We start from the raw sequence: 14,018 nt of genomic DNA, 5'->3' as shown, positions 1-14,018 counted from the left end.
TAATTTTTTTTTTGTAGTTTTAGTAGAGACGGGGTTTCACCGTGTTGACCAGGATGGTCTCGATCTCTTGACCTCGTGATCCACCCGCCTAGGCCTCCCAAAGTGCTGGGGTTACAGGCGTGAGCCACCGCGCCCGGCCGAGAAATGGCTTTTCTAAAAGTCTAACATCCATAATAATTCTGGGAGTCTATTAGCCTCAACCTATAGATGTGAAACCAAGGTTCAGAAGTTAAATAATTAAGATATCACAGGATGTAGATAAGCTAGGGTTTCAGTCCAGATCTGTTTGATGCCAAAGGCCACATTTTTTTCCATTATATCACCCTGTCTACTGGTACTGGGAACAACACCCAACAAACCCTGATGAATTAAGAACAGGAGACAAGACAGGAAAGAAAGAGTAAGCAGAGTATAAAGGAAAAATACAGTGGTGTGAAATCCACAGCACACTTGACTAAGTCACAGGGATGGTGTGGATTCCAAGACAATGGAACAGCTGGAGATACTCTAAAACTAAATAGAAATTCATGGCAGAGACAGAGAACAACTGCAGAGTCTGTGCACCTCCACTACCTCTGAAGTCTACACTTGAATGAGTGCCAGGGAGCAGGAAAGAGGATGGCTCTGGGACCTATATTTCACGGTTGCCAGATGTTAATGCTAACGTACAAATTTTGGCTCCTGAATAGTAAACTCCTGATGACACAGAAAATACTTTAACAAGGGTTCATGACTCACCAGTCAAAGATCACTGAACTACTATACAGTTATTTCCACAGGAGTGGAAACCACAGTGAAGGCTGGCCAAGTTTTAATTTACAAGAGGACATACTAAAGCATCACTTGCTTACTCTTCAGTGCCAACCCACCCTGACTATTCATTTCTGATCTCACCTTCCCCATCTACATACTCTTCTTCCCTTCAAAATCCAGTTCCTCCCAGCAGTTCATCTAGAGCTCTTCTGAGTGAAACTGGGCTTTGCATCTTTGTGTATCTGTATGCCTAAGTGGGCCTTGGCTATCAATTACATACACAGTGCATGTAAATATAATGTCAGGTGGTTAGCGTGCATCCAGGGAAAATATCCACCTGGGTGTGACCAGTGTAAATGAATCAAATTAGGCTATTCAATATATCTGACTCCTCCCTGGCCAGACTACTTTATATTCCCCTGCCACAGTTACAGTAAGAGGGCCTTACCCTTTGCCTTGAGAGTTTCCATGGCCTTCTCCTTCCCTTCTTTTTGGAAAGAGCATCTGCTCCACTGCCACCTCCCCTCTGTGGTCTACTTCTCCTCGGCTACATTAGGAGTGGACAGCAATCAATTTATGGGGGAAAATGTCTGATAAATGCATTTTATGAATGGGTGTCCTGTTACTAAAACCTAACAGAACACTGTGATGCAGATTTGAAAGGGCAGGTCCAGCCCTGTCTTAGAGTCTAATCAGAGGCTTGTTCCACAGGCTGCCCTCTGCAAAAGCCTTCTACTCCTTCGACCCACGCGAGAACCATTTTAGACCACTGTCCCTGAAATGCCCCCTCTATATTCCTTATTTCTGCTCTGAAACAGCTGCCAGCAGGGATCACCCAAAAAGGGCACTTAACAATCTTTTTTAAGGTGCAGCATTTGGGGACAGTCTTCCCCTCACTCCTACCCATGACCTGTTTAACGGCCACAGAGTAGAGTGAGGTAGGAACCTTTGGCTAATGCTTGCTTCTCTAGTCCCGCCCTCTTTAAAGGTGTCTTCTCCTTTACATGGTAGATGTTTTGTGATCTCTATCCTAATTGTTCTATCCTTTGCCCCAAGATACTCGGATATGATTCAAGTACAAGGTATGTAGCACTTTGGGAGGCCAAGGTGGGCAGAGCACCCGAGGTCGGGAGTTCAAGACCAGCCTGACCAACATGGAGAAACCTTGTTTCTACTAAAAATACAAAAAATTAGCCGAGCATGGTGGCACATGCCTATTATCCCAGCTACTTGGGAGGCTAAAGCAGGAGAATCGCTTGAACCTGGGGGGCAGAGGTTGTGGTGAGCTGAGATTGCGCCATTGCACTCCAGCCTGGGCAACAAGAGCAAAACTCAAAAAACAAAAAAAGGGAGAAACTAATAAGAAAATTAAATAGCAATGCGAATCTGCACGGCACAGAAGTGCTCATCCTCATTTTTCACTTTTCCCACCCTATCCAACCTCACATTTACCCACCTTGGTTTCTTGGCATTGTCCAACTGTTTTTCTAAGTTATGCTTCTCAATCTGACCTGAGAGACGCTTATGTCACACACATACTTCCTACTTTCACCCCCTTTTTAATGCACATATTATCACACTTAAAATTCACTTTAAAATATTTCTTTCAACAGTAAAGTTGCTAACATCTGGCTATTGATATATTTTGATCTGGTTTTGGGGGAAGGGCAGGGGATTGCAGAAGATTGTGCCTGAGCCTCCCCAAGCTTAATGCCACTGCTCACTCATTTTGCTGGGAAAAGCCCCTTCTCCTGGGCCTCAGTCTCCTCGTCTGTAAGATGAAGGGGATCAGTGTTAGTAGTTCTTAATCCTCCCCCAAGCAATGTGATACATAAAGATGGAAGGCGGATGTCTACAATTCTTTCACTCTTCACCACCTCCACGGCAGTTGCCCTAACCCATGCCAGCAACATCTCTTTCCTGGAGCAGAGCAGCTGGGCTCTTAGCCGGGCTCTCTGCTTCCACTTCACCTCCTACAATCTATTCTCCACACATCAGCCTGAATGATCCTTTCATATGATACATACTATCATATCATGTCACTTAAAACCCTCTAATGCTTTCTGTGTCACTCAGACAAAAAGCCAAGTCCTAAAGAGCCAAAAAGGGCCCTATATAGCCTGCAACCCCCACTTCTCTGATCTAAATTCTCTCTTCTCTTTATTTTCACTCACCCATGCTTTTCTTTGAACGTGCCTGGGATGGCCTCACGACAGGGCTTTTGCACTTGCCATTTCCTCTACCTGGGACATCCTGACTCCAGGCGTACATGTGGCTCACAGCCTCACCTCCTTCGGCTACAGTATTTGCTCAAATGTCACCCCCACAGTAAGGCCTTCTCTGGCCACCCTATCAAAGTCAAAACTGAGATGCCAGCTCCCCTGATTTTTTTCTTGGCACTTAACACCATCCAATATTTTCTTCATTTAATGTTTTTGTCTTTCTTCCCAACTTGAATGCAAGCTCCGTCAAGGCAAGGATTTGTGTCTGTTTTGTTCACTCCTAAATCCCTAATGCCTAGCCCACAAGAGCTCAATAAATATTTGCTGAATGAATGAGAAATTCTCCATCTACCTAACAGTACTCCTTTTCTCTGCTACTCACTAAAATACAGCATAAATGGCCATTAAAGGCATAACTCTGAATCCAGTATAAGTTACTAAAAAGTTACCTGCACATTTGAACAATTCTTATAAAATGAATGAGATAGCCAATCGCAACATCAAACTGTGACTGAGGATCAAGCAGATTATTTCTGAGTCTGTCCGCTCTGTGCCGGATTAGGCCCCGTCAAGGCCGCAACATGATTGCAAGGAGTCCACATATCCTGATGAGCAGCAGGCATGGCTTGAATATTTGTAAATGTTTCACATGTACTTACAGTCCTCTTTTTCAAAGAGTATGCAGATACCGTTGGGATCCACCACACAAACTGATACTAAATTCACAATAGCTTTTGGTAGTTACATAGTTAATAGGCCAATGGATACTACAAGTACAACCACTAGTGTATGAGGTTTCACAAAATTTTTCTAAAGCTCTAGAAAATGGCCTCATACTTGAGGAGACACTTGACCACATGGTTGCAATCTGTAAATTAAGTTCCCTCTCCTGCCTGCTTTTTTAAAGTACGCTATCTTTCATGGAAGACTATAACTCTCTATTTGCAAACAACTTTTTGAAGGGAAGGGGAATCCCTTGGACTATAAAAGACTGTGGGTCTCAAAGCTAGTGAGAAGCAGTTAAATGTAGTAAAACCTAGAAGACTAAATGTGATTATATTCAAATGCATGTCTTGCCAGTCTGATGCACAATTCTCACAATAGCAACGTCACTTTAGGCAGTGAACGAAAAAGAAAGTGTAAGCTTTTAAAAAATCATTATTTTCTAATCTATATCACTTTTAAAATGCTCTCAGTTTTGTTACTTCGGTCGTGATGACTTTTTTTGAGACTTTTGGAAGACGGGAATTATACTCTCAAGGTATATAGGAATACTTCATTCTACCTATAAAAAATAAAGTTTACTATCTTAGACATCTATCCATTAAAAGCATAAAAGAAAGCATATCATGGGAATTTCAACTATTAGTGTCCCAAAGGCAAACTTTTAGGTATCCCCCAGAACAAACTAAGTCTGGAAGTCTTTCTAAAGTGGCTCCTCAAAATTTTAGAGCTGCCATTTGTATCTTTCAGCTCTCTTCCTCTTCCCCCCTCATTTCTGTTCTCTAAAAGTACTGTGATAAATACGTTTTGGAGAATTCATGTTATTTTTATTTTGTGAATCTGAGAATGTTGTGCAAGCCCAGGTGACCACAAGTTAGGCTATGCTGGAGAAATGAAGTTGTCCATCTTCTGTTTTAGATCACGGAGTCTCAGGTTAAAATTCCCAAGAGCTTCCCTAGTCAATATGGGGGCTACTTGAGCTAAACAAGACTCCTGAGCACAGAGTAAAATGGAAGTGGGTCTGGGGAATTATTGGATTATACCACCTTTGATTTCAAAAACTGGCCAAAGTTAGCTAGCAAAGACCACAGTCATGGAGAAACTGGCCATGACAGACTGCATTTGATCTTTACTTCCCTCCTGTCACTGTTTTTCTCCTCCTGGTCTCTCTGAATAAAAGCATCAAAAGTGGAGTTATATGTGCTTTGCACAATACTTGACAGTCAGTAGTTACTAAATAAAAAGATTTTCCTAGAAGCATGGTGTCTATGAATATATGCACCCAATGGCTAAGAGTACAATAACACAAGCATTGGTGTATTGAAGAAATAAATGTTTTGTATGGCATTAGATTTAAAATATCAGCATTTGCCCAGATTTTCTTACTTGCCTCATTAACACACTTACGAACTGGCAGGCTTGGTAAGAACACCACAGGCTCTCCTCCAAGATTTCTTATCTAACTTGTAGGCAAAAAGCCACATACTGCTTTGGCAAGGGTTTAGAAGCAGATTCCCTGCCACCACAATCCCACCATGTCCCTGGATCCTGCCTGGTTAGGAAAGCAACATGGGACAGTGGGCCCAACTCTGAATGGGGAACTGGGAGAAGTTTGGAATACTAGTGGGCACCTTATCACTATCTCCTCCAAACTCTTCAGCTTAAAATCAAGAAACGGAGGCCCAAGGGAACTGTTCCAGCTCTCACATCTTTATGGCCAGAATCATAAGAACCCAGTTTCTGGTTTCCAAACTAGGACTTCCTTTCAGACAGTTGCTCCTAATGTATACAGTTGGCTTCTGAGGGTAAATTTTGACTCAGGAAACACTGACAGCAACCTTGGGGCATGTTTAATGACTAGTCCTTAAGTGGCATAAAACAGGGAGCTGCCACGTTCTGATTTAACGTTGTGGCACCCAAATCCAGAAGAATTGCAGAAGAATTGCTAACTGTTGCACCTGACATCTTTTTTATGCTTTTGTGCTTTTCTTTTTCTCTTTGCTTATACCCAATTAATTGTTAATCCAAGATGCTAATAATGCACACGAAGTGGGGCAGGGGGTTGGGGAAAGTGATGACAATCTTTAGGGAAACAAAATTTAAATAATTTAAGTGGCCTAAAATAATTCTCACTCTACTTCAAAACTACATTGTGTCAATTCACAGCTTTTCTCTTTACTATACCTGAAAATGGCCCGAGAAAGTCCTATTCTAAAGAACCTGGTTTTGGTGTATCCCAGATAAATGCCTTCTACCCTTGATTGATCCTCCCTGGCTCAGTCATTTGCACGTTATCTGCTTCCTCTAGCTACTGTGTCAAAGGCCTTTAGCTGGGCTAGTCTGACTCCCTTCCTACGCTTTCTCTTCTCTAAGTTTCTCTTTGCCCAACTATTTCCAACTGTATTATTTGGTTCATATTCCTTACCTCATTTTTCATGTCATGAATTTAAGTTGTCAAGTGGCACTAAATCTTAAAACAAATCTGAAGAATTATTAGGGTAAACTGAAAACACCAACTAATCTCTTAGCTTCTTTTGGTTAGATATTCAATCTTGAAGTATTTGGATACCTCTTTAGGGCATATGCTTCTAATAACTAGCTGCCCTTCTCCTTGAAGACACTATTTTAGCAACAGCTGGGACCTTAAAGTCCCATAATGTCTGTGCCAAAACATTTTAGGCATCATCTAGGCTAACTCAAACTCCTTATCTTACAAATCAATAAACTGAGCCTCAGAGGGAAGATTTTTTTCCTAAGATCTTTACCCAATAAATGATTTCTCATTTTGCAATACTTTAAAATGCTCTTTTCTTTCTAATGATAGTCTGCTTGCTACCACCTCAATTACTCCTTCACCAACTGGTTTTTAAAGGAAAGATGATGATTAATGCCCTCAAGTGATGGTGTACTTCCTTAAGAGGTTTTTAGGCAGTTACCTATTTTATTCTGTGATTTCAAGTTCCAAATTATTCATGCATTTTAACTGCATACCATGAATGTATGCAAGTAAGGGATTTCTGTAAGCATACATACTAGAGAACAAACCCTGAGATAATAAAGTGGCTTAGTAAGGAGTTTATGTCTTAATCCTAGCTCTGCTACTAACTACCTGTGACAAGTCACTTCAGGTCTCTTTTTTTTCACAAGGAAGATAAGAAAGGTGGGCAAGTGGCATGATTCTCAACTTTCCTTGGATTCATTCAAGGCTGAAATAAGGTCCAAAAATCTAATGAAAACCGAGTTTGCTTACTCACGACAAAGCTGCACACGCTTTTTGCCAAGCTTACTTTGAAGTCACACTGGGCAGCTTGCGCTGATCAAGTTCTGATTGGCATATATACATCTTTTCAACTAAAATTGCAAACTTAATTATTTTTTGTTTGAAAGACAAAACTAAACACATTTGGCTCACAGGGAAATAATGACAAGAATGAAGCTTTCAAAAGTACAGAGGTGGGAGTGCAGGGAGGAAAAAAGCGGGTTTGGCACAAGGAAACAGCAGTGCACATAAATATAAAATTTCACCAAGGAACTTCTGTGAAAGTGTCCAGATGCAAAGCACTCTATGTCAAATCTTAATTCTTGAAAACAACACTTGACAAAGTAGGCACTCAGAGTTGGACTATAAAGTATTTTTTCTTTATATTCACAGTATGCATCCAACTAGATTATATTGCACAAAGAACTTAAAAGAGGGGTTCTTCAAGGAGTTTAAATCTCTTGATGCAAAATACAACAGTTCATTCAGCCATGTTCAACCTGTACACTTAAAGGGCATCAGCAGGGTGATTACCTTTGATTTTCAATCTACAGGGACTGAAATCCGAAGGCACTGCCAACTGCTGCCTCACAGCCTCACTGTGTAACTGCCAAAGAGGGAGGCTGTAGCCACCAAAGCACCCTGGATTGGGGCATAGGAGACGTGAGTTCTAATCCAGCTGGTCCCGGGTGCAATTCCCTACTCCCAGAGCAGTACTTTGCATGTAACTGATGCTCAATGAATGTCAACTGAGTGGAAATGCAAAAATATCCACCATGTGCCAATTTAGATTATATAGGAAACATAAACTGTGTCCCTGCCCTCGAAAAACTAAAATACAATTATGTAAAACATGGACAGTTTGTTGGGAGGAAGACAGTGAATACTGCTTGGCAATTACTACGAGGCAAAGGATTTACAGTTGTTATCTTGAAAAAGCCTTGCAAAGTAAGTCAAACATTTCTATCTGACACATAGAAAACCAGGCTCAGAGAAAGTATATATTTGTTCAAGATCACACAACTTGTAAAATGAGAAGCACAGATTTCAATCCAGGTCTGCAAAGTTCACATTATTCGCAGCATGCAACACATTCATATACATCAAGGCAGCCCAGGAAGAGACAGGGATTTGGGTCTAAGATTTACTTCTGCCACTAAGCTGTTGCATATCTCTCTCGAGAGAACATTTGTTTGCATTTTTTTTTTCCACCGGCACAACTGGAGAGCAGAGAGGTGTTGGGAGGAGGGTTAATGAACTAGATCTGTGGTTTTTTGGTTTGGTTGGCTTAGGGGGTTATCAGAATTCTTTTGGGCCAGGACTTGTTCTAATGTGGTTGTTTCCCCTCCCTGCTCTTAGAAATTATTTGGGAATGGTACCTTTAGCTATTAATGGAAATATATTATACCTCTCAAGCGAATGGGAGCAGAAAGAAGTGCCGGCTCCAAGCTCCCTCCTAGCAAGCTGAGGCTGAGAGTCTGACCCTGCTGAGCGGATGCTGCTGAAAGTTGAGAGACAACTTATTCACGGATCCATGCTTCCCTCCCAGTTGGGTGCTGTGTACCCACTGGATGCTCCCGGTTTGAGAGGAACGGGGATATGTGTCCTGCATTACTTGAGCGGCCTGCCTGGGCTCGTCTTCCGATTATAGAGACCTTCAAGAGAAGTTCGTGGTGTAAAATACATGGGTTCAAATAGGGGAGCGCGGACATCCCTCGCTGCGGGCGGCGGCTGCGGCCTGCCGCGCTGGTAGCGGGAACCACTTCCTGGTCCGCATCGCCCGCCCGCGTCCAAACCCCGCTGCTGCATTTTCCCCACCGCGCAGAGCCTCCGAAGCGGCAGAAGGGTCCGTCCGACTCCCGGGTGAATGTCCAGCCCGGCCCGGAGCGGGGTCCCTTTAGAGATTTAAAACACAACGCTCTGGAACTCCAACTCCCCCGGCGCCCAGCCCGATTCCCAGGCGTCGGGGCCGGGGCAAGCCCCTGCGGCTGCAGGGAAGAGGCCCCGAGCCTGTTAGAGCCCCGGCCCCGGCTGCGGTCCCGCCGATGACCCAGGTGCGCCGCGCCCGCCCGAAATCTCGTCCGACGTCGCTCGGCACCTGTCGCGCCCGGAGCCCGCAGAACCTGCGCTCACCTCGTTTCAGGGGCCCACGGCCCGTCCCCGCGCCTCAGGGCCCAGCTCCCGCTGCCGTCTCCACCACTGCCCCTGCCGCGGCCGCCGCCCACTTTCGGTTTCCCCGCACCGCCGGAGCCGCCCTGCGACTCGGGAATCACCTCAAGCCCCCGCCCCGCCCTGCTCGGCCCCGCCCCGCTTCGTCCCGCCCCGCCCCGCTTCGAGGGCAACCCGGCCTCGGCTCTGCGCACGCGCGGGCGCCCCGGCCGCGTCGGCCCACGCTGGCGTCCGCGCGTGGGAAGGGAAACCGACGCCGCCTAGCGGTTTCTGCGCGTGCCCACGCACCGGCCGGCGGCGGAAGACGCCTGCGGGGAGGGGGCGGGAGCGCCTCCTGGTGGACTACGCAGGTACGCGCGGGCCGGGCCAGCTGGGACCCAGCGGGGGTGTGGGCGGCTGCTGCTATGGAGCTCACCCTCCTTCCAAACAGTTCAACTCCTGCACATTATTTTCTTCAACATCTGGAGCAGTTACTTTTTATTGCCCTAGACACCCACCCACCTTGTCCGCCCATATCCTTCGGGCCTTTCTCAAGCACCATCCTTTCAATGACGGTGGACACAGTCTCTAACATGTCAACCTCCTCCCTTGACATTCCCTATCCCCCTTCTCGGCCGTATTCCTCCTTAGCACCTATCTAGCACACTATATGTATTTTTACTTACGTTTTTATTGTCCGCTATCATCCTAAAATTAAAGCTCTGTGAGCAAAGGATTTTTGTTTGGTTCCTTAACCTATTCCCAGAGCCTAGGATAGTGCCTTGCACACATCAGCGATAAATATCTGTCAGATTTATCCATTCATTCTAAAATTATTGAACACCTCATAAGTGAATATGTATTTCTTCTGCACATTAATTCCACCGACACGTATTGGGCACCTGCTTCAGCCCACATTGAACACTTCTCTGCATCATTTGATACGCATTTACTGAGAACCTGCTGCTGCTTCAACCAGTATTTTATTACAGCTTGACTGCAATGTATAAGACATACAATAAAGGTTTAAAATGTACAGTTTGATAATTTTTTCGTTCATATACCACTGTGAGACCATCACTGTAATATATCCATCACCCCAAAAGTTGTATTATTTATTGTTTATAATTCTTATCTTTTGTCCCACCTTGTCCCTTGCCCCCTGAACTGTTCACCTGCTTTCTGTTGCTGTAGATTAGTTTGCTTTTTCTAGAGTGGTATATAAAACTTTTATATATGGAATCGTATGTACTACCCTTTTGGGGGGCTGTCTGGCTTCTTTTATTCAGCAAATTATGTTCATCCCTGTTGTTACATGTAGTAGTAGCTCATGTCTTTTTATTGCTGAGTGGTATTGTAGGGATGTACCAAACCTACCAGATGGCCCAGCAATTCTTTCCCAGGTATTTACCTAGGAGAAATGAAAGCATATGTCCACACAAACACCTGTACAAGAATGCTCGTAGAAATTTTGTTGATCTAGCCCCAAATGGAAAGAATACAAGCATCTGTCAGAAGGTGAATGGACAATCAACCTATATTGAACACCAGCTGTTAAATAACAAATTTCCACAGAGTGTGGATAAGCCTGTGCCTATAGAGCTTCTGATTCAGCAAAAAGGTGCAGTAGGCAATAAAAAGATAAATTGGAAGTAGATCTGGAAAACCTGATATCCAGTGCTCAGACATTTGGGTGTTTTCCCACAGGCAGTGGGGAATTGTTCAAGATTTTTGAACAGGGCTCTTCTTTAACACTGTTCTCTTTCATATCCCAGATCTGGTGTCTGACTAAGTTTACCTAAATGTCTCTCCTGAATTTCTCTGCATCTCCTTTTCTCTATTTCAGTCTATTTCAGATGCCTTTCTCCTTTCTCTCCCCTCCAGTCTACTCCAAACATTGCAGTGGATTTTTAATAGACTTTGCTATGGTCTGAATGTTTGTATCCCTACAAAATTCATGTTGAAACCTAATCCCCATTGCTGTGGTGTTGACAGGTGGGGCCTTTGAGAAGCCTACTCACAAGGCTTCATCCTTGTGAGTAGGATTAGCACCCTTAAGGGCTCAAAGGAGCCTTCTGCCCCTTCCACTGTATGAGGATTCAGCAAGAGGGTGCCATCTTTGAAGTGGAGAACAAGCCCTCACAAGATGCCAAATCTGTTGGCACCCTGACCTTAGACTTCCAAGCCTCCAGAACTGTAAGAAATACATTTCTATTATTTATACATTATCCAGTCTAAGATATTTTGTTATAGTAGCAGGAATGGGCCAAGACAGACCTAAAAGACAGCCAGCCCCAACTTGGTCTCTGCAGTGCTCACAACATCCTGTGGCTCCACATTTTAGATGGAAAAGATGTAAAAAGCAGCTGCCAATGGAAAGGGTGCTAGCAGTAGTAGGAAATTAAAAAAAACAATTCCAGAGTTTCATATGTAGAATAAATCATAAAATCATGTGAATTGACCCCAAGTTGAAGATCCTTTGTTTTTGCAAAGATGTTCCATGTTTAGACTGTCCTATGCATGAAGAAAAATGAAGCTCTGCAGCTAGTTATTTTAAACCAGCTTTACTGATAGTTGACATATAATATTTAAATGTACAGTTTAATGAGTTTTGACCAATGTCTTTAATTGTGTATCTACCACCACAATCAATATACAAAATTAGTTCATAATTCCAAAACTTCTCCTGTGCCCCTTTACAGTTAATTCTCTCCCCCACCTTTATCCCCTAGCAGCTACTGATCTAATTTTTGTCATCACAGGTTTGCCTTTTCTAGAATATCATATAAATGGAATCATGCAGGATGCAATCTTTTGTGTCTGGCTTCATCACTTAGCATAACGCTTTTGAAAGTCATCCATGTTGTTGCACATACCAGTCATTGGTTCCTTTTTAGTGCTGAAGAGTAAGCCATTGTATGGCTCTATCACAATTTGTTTATTCATTCACATTTACATTTGTGTTGTTTCCAGTTTGCGCTATTACGAATAAAGCTGTTATAACAACCACATGAAGGTCTTTGTGTGGTGATATGGTTTTTTGATATAAAGACTTAGGAATAGAATTTCTGGTTGTGGGATAGGTGTATGCTTAACTTTTTAAGAAAACGCCAAACTGTTTTTTAATGTAGCTTCACTGTTTTGGACTCCCACTTTTACTCCCTCCTTGGCAATGTGTAAGACTTCCAGTTGCTCTAAATCTACTCCAACACTTGGCGTTGTCTGTCTTTCTAATTTTAGCCATTCCAGTGGATGTATAGGGACAACAAACAGAGGTTTCAATTTGCATTTCCTCATGACTAGTAATGTTGAGCATCTCTTCATGTGTTTCATGGTCCTTCATATGTGTTCTTGGGTAAAGTATCTGTTCTGCAAGTAGATTTTTGTCCAAGACATCAGGAGGTTCTCAGAATTACCTGGGTAGCTAACATAGCAAGGGCAGGTTAGGACATCGTGGTTTTTTTGTCTTTGTGAAGTGGTCCAAGGCCCAGGGAGTTCAAGAATTCACCCTCATACCCTGGATATAATTGGATTTCAGGAGATTTAAGAGATATCAGAGATGGCACAGACTAGTTACTCTTTAGGCACAATGGTTCTTACCTTTTTATGGGGATGTCAGAATAGATGAAAGCAAATTTTGATGAATGATCTCAGAGAAGATTTGGAGTCCTTAATGCTCTGCTGTGAACCCATGTTAAAAATTTCCTTCGAGGAAAGCATATATTCTGGGGCCAAATAGCAGAGTTTTCTAAATGAAGAGGACTCGGGCAGAAGGCATTCTTCCTCTGCAAAAGCCCAAGCGTGTCTTTGGACAACAGGAGCTGTGGCCAGGAGCATCCAGATCTCTTTTAAAAGAGGCAAGCACAATTTCCCATCCTCAAGGGCTGTAGAGAAGTCCTTTGTACTCTGGTCAAGGTGGCTTTTAGGGTAGGAAAGGTAGATTGGAGGGGGGATCAGTAAAAGCTGGCCACTAAGCAGAAGCCTGACAGGTCATTGTGCCTGTCCAGAGAAAAGAGAGAGGTTACCATGGAAAGGAAGTGCAAATCAAGGCCCAAATATGGGGAAGGAAGATGGCTTTGTTGGCAGCTTATCCTCGGCAAAGAAAGAAGGACATATTTCCAGTGTGAAACCTCCATCCAAAGCCCTTCATGCATTTTTGTCCACACCTGGGAAGCCTGTTCATTTGGAGAGAGTCACATTGGATACAAACACCAAAATACCTGTACAAAGCAGGCAGGACCAATACTATTGGTTGAGTTGAATCTCTGTCCTTCAGCTCTTTCTTCTCTCATCAGCAAGCACAGTTTAGAATGAGGGTGAGACAGCAAGCATGGTCCAGGAACATATCTGTAGTTCATTTTGTTTGTTTCTTACCCAATAGCTCTTTTGGTGTCTGCAATACAGCCTCAGAACAATACGTTCCTCATCTTTCCTCTAAGAGCCTCTCAGACTTTATAGCCACCATAGGCAGCTTTGCCACTTGCAGAATTTAGAGTGACAACTTGATAGACCTCTAGGTGCTGTCATCTCACTTCCTATATTGGAAGTGAGATCTCACCTTCTTCTCTATATTGACCCCCAAAAGAAACCAAAAACCAGAAACAAAACTTTCATTTCTATCACTTTATGTCCCATCAAACGGACAACAGGGACTTGGTAATGCCCTTATTCAATGCCTGGAGTAGTTCCTCTCTCAGGAAGCCTTCTTCGAATCCCCCACCTGACAATCACTACTCTTTTAGCTGAGCTTCTAGAGTGCTTTGTTCTTCAAATATATTTACAGCAGAAAGAACATAACAAGTGATTTTATATCTCATCTCCCTTGTGAACAACTTGAAAAGAGTTTACATTTTATTCATCTTTAGTTGCTATTTGATTGCAAATAATTTTAGCAATACTATTTGAAGCTGAGC

At 43.3% G+C, this 14,018-nt stretch overlaps 1 protein-coding gene and 1 long non-coding RNA gene across 5 annotated transcripts in view; one reads left to right on the top strand and one right to left on the bottom strand.

The window, feature by feature from the left end:
- TDRD7 (tudor domain containing 7) overlaps positions 1-9,314 on the bottom strand; it is an 84,915-nt gene extending 75,601 nt beyond the window's left edge. For 2 of the 4 annotated variants that reach the window (XM_032240129.1, XM_032240133.1), the window contains exon 1: positions 9,091-9,314. The gene's annotated coding sequence lies outside the window, so the exon portion shown is untranslated. The remainder of the gene's footprint in view (positions 1-9,090) is intronic. The other 2 variants (XM_032240132.1, XM_032240130.1) reach the window with 2 other exon arrangements.
- Positions 9,306-10,141, top strand: LOC116524730. The gene is made up of 2 exons (XR_004257465.1): positions 9,306-9,476; positions 10,017-10,141. It is a non-coding gene; the product is annotated as an uncharacterized LOC116524730 (long non-coding RNA).
- Positions 10,142-14,018: the final 3,877 nt, after the last annotated feature.

Source organism: Sapajus apella, unplaced genomic scaffold (genome assembly GCF_009761245.1).
Source record: "Sapajus apella isolate SASKATOON/1434 unplaced genomic scaffold, GSC_monkey_1.0 scaffold46, whole genome shotgun sequence".
NCBI lineage: Eukaryota > Metazoa > Chordata > Mammalia > Primates > Cebidae > Sapajus > Sapajus apella.
Note: the sequence above shows the minus strand (reverse complement) of the source record. Positions and strands in the feature narration are given on the sequence as shown.